Below are 13,887 nucleotides of genomic sequence, written 5' to 3' on the forward strand. Positions count from 1 at the left end.
CGGGACTTGGTGCGAGTTAGGGTACGGGGCAGCGAGCACAGGGGGTGATGGGTGAACGGGACTTGGTGCGAGTTAGGGTACGGGGCAGTGAGCACAGGGGGTGATGGGTGAACGGGACTTGGTGCGAGTTAGGGTACGGGGCAGTGAGCACAGGGGTGATGGGTGAACGGGACTTGGTGCGAGTTAGGGTACGGGCAGTGAGCACAGGGGGTGATGGGTGAACGGGACTTGGTGCGAGTTAGGGTACGGGCAGTGAGCACAGGGGGTGATGGGTGAACGGGACTTGGTGTGAGTTAGGGTACGGGCAGTGAGCACAGGGGGTGATGGGTGAACGGGACTTGGTGTGAGTTAGGGTACGGGCAGTGAGCACAGGGGGTGATGGGTGAACGGGACTTGGTGCGAGTTAGGGTACGGGGCAGTGAGCACAGGGGGTGATGGGTGAACGGGACTTGGTGCGAGTTAGGGTACGGGCAGTGAGCACAGGGGGTGATGGGTGAACGGGACTTGGTGCGAGTTAGGGTACGGGCAGTGAGCACAGGGGGTGATGGGTGAACGGGACTTGGTGTGAGTTAGGGTACGGGCAGTGAGCACAGGGGGTGATGGGTGACCGGGACTTGGTGCGAGTTAGGGTACGGGCAGTGAGCACAGGGGGTGATGGGTGAACGGGACTTGGTGCGAGTTAGGGTACGGGCAGTGAGCACAGGGGGTGATGGGTGAACGGGACTTGGTGCGAGTTAGGGTACGGGGCAGTGAGCACAGTGGGCGATGGGTGAACGGGACTTGGTGCGAGTTAGGGTACGGGGCAGTGAGCACAGTGGGCGATGGGTGAACGGGACTTGGTGCGAGTTAGGGTACGGGGCAGTGAGCACAGTGGGCGATGGGTGAACGGGACTTGGTGCGAGTTAGGGTACGGGGCAGTGAGCACAGGGGGTGATGGGTGACCGGGACTTGGTGCGAGTTAGGGTACGGGGCAGTGAGCACAGTGGGCGATGGGTGAACGGGACTTGGTGCGAGTTAGGGTACGGGGCAGTGAGCACAGGGGGTGATGGGTGAACGGGACTTGGTGCGAGTTAGGGTACGGGGCAGTGAGCACAGAGGTGATGGGTGACCGGGACTTGGTGCGAGTTAGGGTACGGGGCAGTGAGCACAGGGGCTGATGGGTGACCGGGACTTGGTGCGAGTTAGGGTACGGGGCAGTGAGCACAGGGGTGATGGGTGACCGGGACTTGGTGCGAGTTAGGGTACGGGCAGCAGAGTTATGGATGAGCTCAAGTTTACGGACAGTTCAAGGTGGATGGCAGGCCAGGAGAGCGTTGGAATATTTGTGTCTCGAGGTAACAGAGGCACACATGCTTATGTTTATATACACTTAATCACCTTGGAAAATAAAGTCATCTGGATCACATTTTCTGAAGAGTAAATTTCCCCCATTGCCAACCCAGCATCAAAGGGAAGGAAATATAATAGCTGGCGCTCAATGCCCCTGATTGGATGGCGCAGAAAGGCTGGGAGTCCTGGTGGGGACTTCTTCAATGATTATTGATCCAACAATACACAGCTGGTTTCTTTTGGAGCTCAAATAACAACCTTACCTTATGATTAACTAAACGTGGATTCAACAGAAAGAACTTGTAGCGGAGAGCCCTGCTCTCCATGTTTGTTGTAGTCCTTATTTTTTACTGATCGACAATTAAATTGATTAGGAAGTAAAGCGTCTAAATGGATCATTATTCCAGCTCAACAGACAAGAAGGGCTCCGAGCCGTTAACACGACATACGCTGTAGCCGTTGCTCTAATCAGTAGACCACATTAAAGAAAAGGTTTAGAGAGAGAATAAATGACAAAGGAGGTTGTCAGTTTTATGACACATCATGAAACCCATTAACTAGCCCATAACTACTGTGTTGTTCTGTGATTTAGACCACATGGGTTTTTTTTGCTTGCCCGGCTAAAATCAAAAGGAAAAATGCATTAACTGTCTGCACCCTTTGTGTTCCATGTGATGGTTGCAGGTATAAATGTAAACTGTTGCTCTGGGGTGTGCAATGCAGCGCTCAGCATCAGACCCCAGAGGAAACATCAGGGCAAGGGAACGTAAACCGCAGTGGAATAGGAGCAGGATGGCACTTGGGGAGAATGCAGGGGGTGGCTGCGAAGTGATGACAGCTCACTTGCTGTCCTGCAGTGCGAGGCTCGCACTGAGACAGTGAGAGTAACGAGGACAGAGACAGATCCTGTCGTAAGCGAGCCACTGCTTCAAAGACCACACGTGTTGCCTCCAAATTTCACAGCCCCAATCACAAGCTTAGCATTCCAACTACCTGAGCCGACTTGTAGACAAGCAGTCTGTCTGACAAGACATATATATGAAGCAGTCCTTATACTCCTTTCAGTACCCGTCCCAGCAATTGGAACATAAGCACCAAAAAAACACAACAAACATATGTAAATATTTTCATCTGTCTTTAGGTACTTTTGATAAATTTAAACTTCCTCGATCACAATCAGTGTACATAATAAAAACTGAGCCAAGGTTTTCTAGAAAGCCAGTGGAGGGTTCAAGTGCTTTGAGCTTGTAATGACAGGGTTTGTGGATTTAGGAGATGGTTTGAGTTCAGAGTGTAGGTTAAAAGACATTTCACATCATCTTGCTTATTCATTTTTTATCACCTGTGTAAATCAGAGATGATTCATTTCCCCATATTTTCCACCGTAGAAAAGAAATCACAGGATAAAAAAAATTACATGATGTTAAAGTATAGACAACAAACAATTAAAAACAATGTAATGAAAAGAGACATTGGAACATCTATAATTTGTTTGTTTTCATTGAGATTATCTACACCCATTTGAATGTATTTACAGTAATTGTTATCTTATTGTTACCTTAAACCGTCTTTTCAAGACCTATGGTTCTTTCACAAAGATAGACAATTCCTTATCAAAGCAATAGCTCTTTCCTAATTTTTCAGACAGTAAAGTGCATGGTACTAGGGTACGAGCTCTTCACATTGGCAATCCCAAGCTAACTCATAAATCTTCTGAAACGTCTGACTAATGCTCTGAAAAAGTGCAAAAAACCGTTTACCTTGGATTCCAGGACTTCAGCTCTACCTCTTTTGAATGGCTGTTTGCTCTGTGAGAGGTTGCCCTGCTGCAGGGGAAACGCTGGATTATTTCAGATAGCTTTCATCCAATCTTGTGTTCCTGAAAGTAAGCAGCAACTCAAAGCTCTCCAGGGTCTGTCTTTAACCTTTTGCTCTTACATGTACAGCAGAGCTTAGTCTGGAGACACACTTGCCACTTTTCTGCAGTCTCTCTTACACCATTGTTAGCCTGTAACAGATGGGCTGAGCCTGCGTGCTGTGTTTTATTAAGGCAGCCTAATATATATACACTGATAACGTTTTTTTTTAACCCTAAAATAGCAGACACCTTCACATTTGAAGCTCAGTGGGGGAAGAGTGGGGGGGGAGGGTTGGGGGGCAAGAATTTGTAAAATACACCCAGAAATCTGAAACAGCTGCTGGTAATGTATATAATCTTTCAATATGAGCTATAGATTAAATAATTTGACTTAACATGACTTGATAAACAATGCAAAAATGTCAATACTTGAAAAGAATGAAAATTAAAATAGAACCACATGGAATGGCAGTGGAAAAAACTTTAGATCAGCTAATTTTATTCAGTAATAACGTTTCTTATTGCAGTCACATTGCTGAACAAAAGGGGAAGGAATCCCAGCTGTTTTGCAAATGTTCTTTCTCGGACTCAGGATATAAACCAGATGCAGGAATATTCAAGTAATGCATGTAGCATAGCTAATTCATTCATGCATCCTGTCAGCGGCTGAAACCAGACTTGCTGTGGTAACTATATGCATTGAATATATGCACTGTAGATCATTAAAATTAATTCAGATCACACACGAGTTTCAGCCACATGTGGTCGTTGGCCTCTGCCCGGAACTGGAGAATTAGCAGCTGCCTCGAGCCCTACCTTGGAGATCCATTCAGCGTAAGGCCCCATCCACCCCCTGCTCACTGACTCGCCCAGAGAAGGAGAACAATCCCAACCAGTACTATTAATCAGGACCATGCTCCCTAGCTCCCAGTCCCTGCCCCAAATGAACCTCAGAAACAAAGATCTAATTGCCTCAACCCTTCACCCTGTAACGCTCCTAGCGCAAGCCAAGAAACCTTAATATGCCAGTGTACTCCTCCTGGAGTCACTGTTTACTGGATAAGATCACTGAATGAGACATTAAACCGAGGCCCCCATCTGCTCTCTCAGGTTGACATAAAAGATCCCACGGCACCATTTTGAAGAAGAGAAGGGGAGTTATCCCCGGTGTCCTGGCCAATATTTATCCCTCAACTAACATCATTAAAAAACAGATTATCTGGTCATTATCACATTGCTGTTTGTGGGAGCTTGCAGTGCGCAAATTGGCTGTCGAGTTTCCCTACATTACAACAGCAACTACACTTCAAAAAGTACTCGATTGGCTTTAAAGCGCTTTGGGACATCCGGTGGTTGTGAAAGGTGCTATATAAATGCAACACTTTCTTACTTTTTTCTTCAATTAAAATGTATTGTAGCTTAATAAATTATACACCGTAATGTAAGGATTCATTCACAGATGCCACACTCCCAACAGGGAGCAACACCCAAAGGGAGCACAGAACAGAAATAGGGGTACGGCACTTGAGTGTCTCGTGCTCCTTTTAACTGAAGCTCTCCATTAGGAGGTGGGATCGGTGAATTTACCCTGACCAGTTTTGAGAATTCGATTAAAAATAGTAAAATAAAGTAACTCTGACAAGACAAACAGATAAAAGAAAACTACTAGGCACGTGGTCTGAGTATTAAACAAGGCTTTAATCAACTGTTTTTCAACATGGAGGTCTAGTTGTGTCCTTCACTAGTTCCTGTTAAAGAATGTCCTGAGCAAGCTGGGCCCATGCCCGAGTATTTATACTCTCCCTGGACAGCGCCACCAGCAGGCCGCCCAGTATTACTTCATAAGTCAATTCCACATGAATGACAAGATTCATGTCACAAACTCCTGGTGAAAATGTTAAATATTCTTTATGGGTGTGAAAACAATACATGGCAGAGGTTCGTTCCAGCTCACCATCAAGTTTTTCACATCAGCATTTTGTTCCATGTTTGCTTAACACCCATTTTCAACAACTACAACTTGTATTTATATAGCGCCTTTAACGTGGTAAAACATCCCAAGGCGCTTCACAGGAGCGATTATCAAACAAAATTTGACCCCGAGCCACATCAGGAGATATTAGGACAGGTGAGGTAGGTTTTAAGGAACGTCTTAAGGGACCAGAGAGAGAAGGGGGAGAGGTTTAGGGAGGGAATTCCAGAGCTCAGGGCCTGGGCAGCTGAGTAGGGGAGTAGGGGCTTCAAACAAGATTGCTTAAAACAAGTGAGCTGCACATTAACAAAGTAAGTCTTGGTTAACACGTTAAAAAAGTGAAATACTGGAAATCTGTACCAAGAACAGGAAAAGCAGGAAACGCACAAAATGCCCAGTCTGTGCCTGTGGAGACATTTGTGGGGGAATCTAGAACTAGGGGGCATAGTTTCAGGATAAGGGGTCGCCCATTTAAATCAGAAATGAGGAGGAATTTTTTCTCTCAGAGGGTCGTGAATCTTTGGAATTCTCTTCCCCAGAGAGCTGTGGGAGGCTGGGTCATTGAATATATTCAAGGTGGAGATTGACAGATTTTTGAACAATAAGGGAGTCAAGGGTTATGGGGAGCGGGCAGGGAAGTGGAGTTGAGGCCAAGATCAGATCAGCCATGATCTTATTGAATGGCGGAGCAGGCTCGAGGGGCCGAATGGCCGACTCCTGCTCCTACGTCTTATGTTCTTATGAGCGAGCACACGGTCAGTGTTTCAACCCCGTACCTTCTTTTGACCAAGGCTTCGAGCTTGAAACGCCGAAACTGTCTGTTCGCCACGCAAACACTGACCTGCTGTGTGTTTCCAGGTTTTCAGCTGTTTTGGTTTTGGTTTTGGTTATTACTCTGTGGATGTTTAGGTTAATGGAGATGCTGGTTGCCAACTCTGCTTGGACATATTCCTGGAGGGTTCATCACATGATCTCGTGCCTCCAACCTCCCCCGCCCACTTAAACAGCCATTTTCCCCCATCTCCAATATTTCTGCATCTAATGAAAGCGTTCCAAGCAAATGAAAATCAAACACGCACAATTTTCCTGTATGATTTTTCTCTTAGATTGCTCGCAGCCAGTGTCCAAAAGATCAACCTTCAACTTCTTGGGGTGGGGGGGGGAAATTGGGTTGCTTTGCGCCTCCCGTTAACGGTGTGCAAAGCAACTAGCGCCCGGGCGCGGTGCCGCTAACGCCTCCCGCGAAATTCAGTGTGAGATTAGCGGCGGCGGTAGCCAGTAGCACCTCGCGGTGCTGCACCTCCGGTGATGACGTTATCGCCGTGCGCAGTGCCCCGCTCGCACCCTGGCCACAAACGTTGCTCGCGCCCGCTGACCTACCGCCAGACGCTATGTCCGACAGGGCCGGGTTGCCGTGTTTTCAGCCAGGGCAGCGATAATTAAAGGGCAGGTGCCGGGCAGCCATTTTTTTTGGGCTGCCTGCCAGCACCTGCTCCCTCTCGCCTCCTCCTGCGGGGTGCCGGCCGCGATCGATCAGCCCGGCTCTCCTCTCGAGTGCCATTCTCTTTTGCCAGCACCCCGATCCCCGGTGGTCCAGCTGGGCCCCGGTGCACACTGCGCTTGGCCCCTCCCCTTTAATCAGGGGAGGGAGGCCTGCATTACATAAGAACATAAGAACATAAGAAATAGGAGCAGGAGTAGGCCAATCGGCCCCTCGAGCCTGCTCCGCCATTCAATAAGATCATGGCTGATCTGATCCTAACCACCAATCTACTATCACAGAACCATCTCCTGAATCTAACAGAATTAGACACACGAAATAGGAGCAGGATCAGGCTACACGGCCCCTGGGCCCGCTCCGCTACCCACAGGGCCATGTCCGATCCGAACCTAGACTCATGTCCAAATTCCTGTCCGCTCCCCGTAACCCTTAATTCCCTTTACTTCTAGGAAACTGTCTATTTCTGTTTTAAATTTATGTAATGATGTAGCTTCTACAGCTTTTTGGGGCAGCATATTCCATGGACCTACCACCCTCTGAGTGAAGTAGTTCCTCCTCATCTCAGTTTTGAAAGAGCAGCCCCTTATTCTAAGACTATGCCCCCTAGTTCTAGTTTCACCCATCATTGGGAACATCCTCCCCGCATCCACCCGATCCAACCCCTTCACAATCTTATATGTTTCAATAAGATCGCCTCTCATTCTTCTGAACTCCAATGAGTAGAGTCCCAATCTACTCAACCTCTCCTCATATGTCCATCCCCTCATCCCCAGGATTAACCGAGTGAACCTTCTTTGTACTGACTCGAGAGCAAGTATGTCTTTTCTTAAGTATGGACACCAAAACTGTATGCAGTATTCCAGGTGCGGTCTCACCAATACCTTGTACAAATGAAGCAATACCTCCCTATTTTTATATTCTATCCCCCTAGCAATGAAAGCCAACATTCCATTGGCCTTCTTAATCACTTGCTGCACCTGCATACTAACCTTTTGAGTTTCGTGCACCAGGACCCCCAGATCCCTTTGTACTTCAGTATTTTCCAGTTTCTTGCCATTAAGATAATAACTTGCTCTACGATTTTTCCTGCCAAAGTGCATAACCTCACACTTTCCAGTATTGTATTCCATCTGCCAAATCTCTGCCCACTTACTTAGCCTTGCAGGTTTTTTATGTCCTCCTCACTCACTACTTTCCCTCCCATCTTAGTATCATCTGCAAACTTTGATATGTTACACTCGGTCCCCTCCTCCAAATCGTTAATATAGATTGTAAAGAGTTGGGGACCCAGCACTGACCCCTGCGGAACACCACTAGTTACTGATTGCCAGTCTGAGAATGAACCATTTATCCCAACTCTCTGCCTTCTGTTAGATAGCCAATCCTCTATCCATGCCAGAATATTACCCCCAATCCCGTGATTTTTTATCTTAAGCAATAATCTTTTGTGTGGCACCTTGTCAAATGCCTTTTGGAAGTCTAAATACACTACGTCCACTGGTTCCCCTTTATCCACCCTATATGTTACTTCCTCAAAGAACTCCAGCAAATTTGTCAAACATGACTTCCCCTTCATAAAACCATGCTGACTTTGTCCTATTAAATGATGATTATCCAAATGTCCTGTCAATGTCTCCTTAATAATGGACTCCCAAAGTTTACCTACCACAGATGTTAGGCTAACCAGTCTATAGTTTCCAGTCTTCTGTCTACTGCCCTTTTTAAATAAGGGTGTTACATTAGCAGTTTTCCAGTCTGCCGGGACCTTTGCTGAGTCCAGGGAGTTTTGGAAAATTATTACCAATGCATCCACAATCCCTACCGCCACTTCCCTCAAGACCCTAGGATGCAAGCCATCAGGTCCAGGTGATTTATCCGCCTTGAGTCCCATTATTTTACCGAGTACCACTTCCTTAGTGATTTTGATCGTGTTTAGCTCCTCCCCCCCTACAGCCCCCTGTTTGTCCAGTGTTGGGATATTCTTAGTGTCCTCTACTGTAAAGACTGATACAAAATATTCATTCAGTGTTTTTGCCATCTCCATATTTCCCACCATTAATTTCCCGGTCTCATCCTCTAAGGGACCAACATTTATTTTAGCCACCCTTTTTCTTTTTATATAACTATAAAAACTCTTACTATCTGTTTTTATATTTTTTGCTAATTTACTTTCATAATCTATCTTCCCTTTCTTAATCAATCTTTTTGTTATTTTTTGCTGTCTTTTAAAGTTTTCCCAATCCTCTATCCTCCCACTAGATTTGGCTACCTTATATGCCCTTGTTTTTAGTCGAATACTATCCTTAATTTCTTTACTTAGCCATGGATGGCTGTCTTTTCTTTTACACCCTTTTCTTCTCAGTGGAATATATATTTTTTGGAAGTTGTAAAATAACTCCTTAAATGTACACCACTGATCATGTATCGTTTTACCCTTTAATCTATTTTCCCAATCCACTCTACTCAGTTCCGCTCTCATACCTTCATAGTCTCCTTTATTCAAGCTTAGCACGCTTGTTTGAGATCTAACCTTCTCACCCTCTAATTGAATATGGAATTCAACCATGTTATGGTCACTCATTCCAAGGGGATCCTTTACTAGGACATTTTTAATTAATCCTGTCTCGTTACACAGGACCAGATCTAAGGTTGCTTGCCCCCTGGTCGGTTCAGTTACATACTGCTCAAGAAACCCATCCCTAATACACTCAATGAACTCATCCTCAAGGCAGCCCTGCCCAATTTGATTTGTCCAATTAATATGATAGTTAAAATCCCCCATAGTTATAGATGTTCCCTTATTACAAGCCTCAACTATTTCCTGATTGATACTCCATCCAACAGCGCTGCGCTGCTGCACGTAGCACCGCGATCTTCAATGGGAGCTCCCCAAGAGAGAGGGGGAATGCTTCCAGTAACGCCCCGCCTCCTGCTTGGGGCGTTACCATTCAATTTCGGGCACGGGGGTGCTAACCTTTAGTGCCCTAGCGAAGTTAGCACCCCAAAGGGGGCGTGACCCAATTTTTCCCCCCTGGAGTCTCCAGGGCAATCCTGGTGGGTTGGCAACCCTATGCCTGTGGTGTAAGACTTGGCTTTAAATTGATTGCATAAGCACAGTTCACCCGGCATTGTGACAAGGAGTGCTGCATCTAAAGTTGCTACTTCTCACGACGTACGCTGTAGAATCAGGGATCGATGCAGCACAGAAGGAGGCCATTTGGCCCATTGTGCCTGGGCTGGTCGAAATAGTGCCGGGCAATTTTTTTACATCCACCTGAGCGGGAAAACAGGGACCTCGGTTTAACATCTAATCCAAAAAGAACGGCACCTCCGACAGTGCAGCACTCCCTCAGCGCTGCACTGGGAGTGTCAGCCTAGATTTATGTGCTCAAGTCTCTGGAGTGGGGACTATGAACATATGACCTTCTGACTCAGAGGTGAGAGTGCTACCCACTGAGCCACTGGTTGGCAATACCGTGTTCTTTTTAATGCAGATTTGCACATTAATTTCCAAACGTAGTTAGACTGTGCGTTTATGCTGTGACTTTTCTATCTCCTGTGGCTTAACAAGAGATACGGGCAAACATTTAAACGTTTGCTTTTTGAAACAGTGTTTCTTTTGTTTAAAGAAAAATAATCTTGCGGCATGCCAGCGGAGCTCCAGTGGAGCAGTAATTGGTTCATTTGGTGCCCCAACCGTACGGTTTTTATTTTGCATAATACTTATGCATGTTTTCAGAAACACATCAGAAATGACACAAAAAATAAGTCTTCAGCCCTGAAATCTGTTCTGCACCTGAGCTGCTCGAATGCAACGCAGACCTATTAGGAAACTGGAAATGGAATATTAAAATTTACTGACATTGAACGAACATTTCAAACCCCTTCAGTCCTCCTGTCCCCCCTTTCCAATGTCAGTACGATTTTGATTCAGAAAAATTAGTGTGCTATCCTATGGCCTGGATTTTCATTCTGGAGGCGTGTAGGAGGCGGGGTTGTAGTCCCGCCTCCATTGAGTTGTGGCCAACCCACGCAATTTTGACTTGATTGACCTGTTGAGCCCGCCCAGCAAGCTCAGCAGGCCAATTAAGGGCCACCCGGCAACAGGTGACGTCATAGATTGACATTTCATCTGTCAAGAGCTTTTGACCGATGAAATATCAGCGTTTGACAGCTGTTTGAAGCTGTCAAACACTGACAATCTGTACTCCAAGTTAATTCCTTCCTCTCAGGCTGATTTAGAGATCTCTCCAGAACAGAAAGCTGAATGCTACAACTATTGACAGCTCACGGCCATTCTGCTTTCTGTGCTGGTGAGATGGACTCCCGAGACCTGAAGGAAGGAAGGCTGTAAAGGTAAGTAAAACTTCTTTAAACACTTTACACACACTAAACACACTTACCTCTGCACTCATGCACCCATCACTCACCTGAACACCAGACATCTCGAACCCTCCAAGTCCTTCAGCCTGACGGCCCGCCTCGCTAACTTGGCGTGGTTTGGAGCCGTCGGGAATCCCACACTTCAGCAATAAAAATAGGGATTAGGCTAAAAACTGCCTGTTAACTACCTGTTAACAGGCATTTAATTGGCACTAATCCCCTTCCTGCCTCGGGGAGGCGGGTCCCAGCACAGGTCGGGTATCCGCCTCCTTTGAAACTGGCATGGAGGCGGGTTGGGGGCAGGATGGGTTCGTGCCCCCTGATTTCGAGATTTTAACCCCCCACATGCCTCTAAGCCTGCCTCCACGGCCCAATGAAAATCCTGCCCATGTCTATAGTGCACTTTGAAAATGCTGCATGTTTATAGATAGTCCCATTGTATTTAGGGTTCTGGTTTCAGTAAGTCACATTAAATAACACTGGTCAGATTGTACTGCTTGCAAACATTGTTTTGCCCAAAGTGTTAGGGTACCAAGCACTGTGCACATGTACACACAGACATTAATAACAACAACTTGCAATTATAAAACGCCTTTAACATAGTAAACGTCCCAAGGCGCTGCACAGGAACGATTATCAGACGAAATTTGGCACCGAGCCACAGAAGGAGGTGTTAGGACAGGTGACCAAGAGCTCGGTCAAAGAGGTAGGTTTCAAGGAAGCGTCTTAAAGGAGGGGAGAGAGAGGTAGCGAGGCGGAGAGGTTTAGGGAGGGAATTCCAGAGCTTAGGGCCTCGGCAGCTGAGGGCACGGCCGCCAATGGTGGAGCGATTAAAATCGGGGATGCGTGAGAGGCCACAATCGGAGGAGTGCAGAGATCTCAGAGAGTGGTAGGGCTGGAGGAGGTTACAGAGTTTATCAGCGAATATGAATAATCCTGATCATTCGGATACATAACCTTCCGTTCTGATTTCATTGTAGTCAATGCGTTACAGTTTGCTGGTACCAGATTAGGTCTCATTTTTTTTCTATCGCAAGGGTTTCCAAGATTCATTGGCCACATTAGTGGGTACCATGGAGCCTTGGGCCCACATATCAAGTTTAAATCTGTTTTCGCATTAACTTGCTTCTGTTGTGTATGTACCTTTAAGAGAATAACTGGTCTCAGACTGCAGTACCGGCAGTGACCACCCCTGTATAAAAGGCGCTGGTGAGCCGCTGTTGTTTCAGTTTCACTATTGACTTCCATCAGTAAAGACTTATTTTGTTCCACTCCTGCTGTCCGTGTCTCAATTATTCACGGACGTAATACTGGCGACGAGCAGATACGAACCTACCTACAGTCTGCACCACCGCCTGGGATCCATTCCTACAGCGAAGTGAGCAGAGGTCGAGGCCAGAAAGAAAAGAAAGTAAGAGGCAGTAGAAACGGGCGTCGACCGTGGGCATCCGCCCTGTGTTGCGGAGTTGAAGATTGCTGGAGAAGCTGTCGGAAGCGGGGCCTGGTTCCTGTCGACGGTGCTTCAGCTAATCGGGCTGGTGGCAGGTAGTGCACTGATCCTTCCTGGGCTGCGGTGGTCGCGAACTCGAGCGGGTGGTTTGCAACGGGGCCGAGCAACGTTGTCGGGAAGAAGAGAGAGAGAGGGTGGAGCACACAGGGCGCGGCCAGTGCTATGAAGCCGGGCTGCGTATAGACCCGCGAAGAGGGAGGCAAGAGTCCCACAGGGTTGTTCCACGATGGGAAAATAATTTAAAAAAAATATATTAAACACGCAAGCTATCAAAGCACTGCCAGTTCGGAGCAGGACTGGCAGATACCCTACGGGACAAATTTGTATGTGGACTCCTGAGTGAAGGAACACAGAAGAAGTTACTCTCAGAGAAAGAGCTGACGCTAGATAAGGCTTTCAGCGTGGCAGTATCGTATGAAGCAGCAGCCAGGGGAGCTGCAGAAATTCAACAAAAACCACAGGAATACGGCACCCACGAAATGACATGGGGATTTGCAAAATGTTATCGCAGCGGCAGAACTAACCATGACCAGAAGGACTGCTGGTCCAAAGACAAAATATGCAGGCAATACGGGAAGATGGGACACATTGCACGAGTTTGCAGGTCTGGGAAGAAGACCAGCGACAACAAAAAGGCTACTAAGGAACCGTACAAGAAAGTACAAAAGATGACGGACAGTAGTTCCGAAGACCAGATGAGCGATAGTGAATCCGGGAATAAGAGACTAAGCTGTCTCAAACTTCACAATGTAATCGCAAAAGAGGATCACCGAACCATTTGGGTCACCCTCACGATAGCAGGGTCCCAAGTTAAAATGGAATTGGATACAGGATCAGCGCTAACCATCATGAATCGATGAGACTACGAGCGGCTATTTTCACACATACCCTTGAGAGAGACATCCATCGTCTTGACGATGTATACGGGGCAAAAAGTATACCCCAGAGGAAAAATAAGGGTGCCTGTCGAATACAACGGCAAGAAAATACGGAAATTGTATCTCTACATACTGCCAAATGGTGGACCACCGTTATTGGGACGGGAATGGATCAGGAAGATAAACTTAGATTGGCATTCCATTCATGCAATGACGGTGGACGGTAAAAAAGATGAAGACGTCACTCCTGGACGATTGTCAACAATCTTAGCTAACACCAAAGAGGTATTTCAACAAGAACTGGGCATGCTTAAAGGCGTAACCGCCTCGATAAAAATAGAAGAGAATGCAGTTCCCAAGTTTTTCAAAGCAAGACCGGTACCATATGCAATTCGCCCAGCCGTCGAGGCAGAGCTGGAGAATCTGGAGAAGGCAGGCGTGTTGTCTAAGGTCGAC

This window comes from Somniosus microcephalus, chromosome 16 (assembly GCF_052327205.1).
Source record: "Somniosus microcephalus isolate GS21.2 chromosome 16, FLI_Smic_1.0, whole genome shotgun sequence".
NCBI classification, from domain to species: Eukaryota; Metazoa; Chordata; class Chondrichthyes; order Squaliformes; family Somniosidae; genus Somniosus; species Somniosus microcephalus.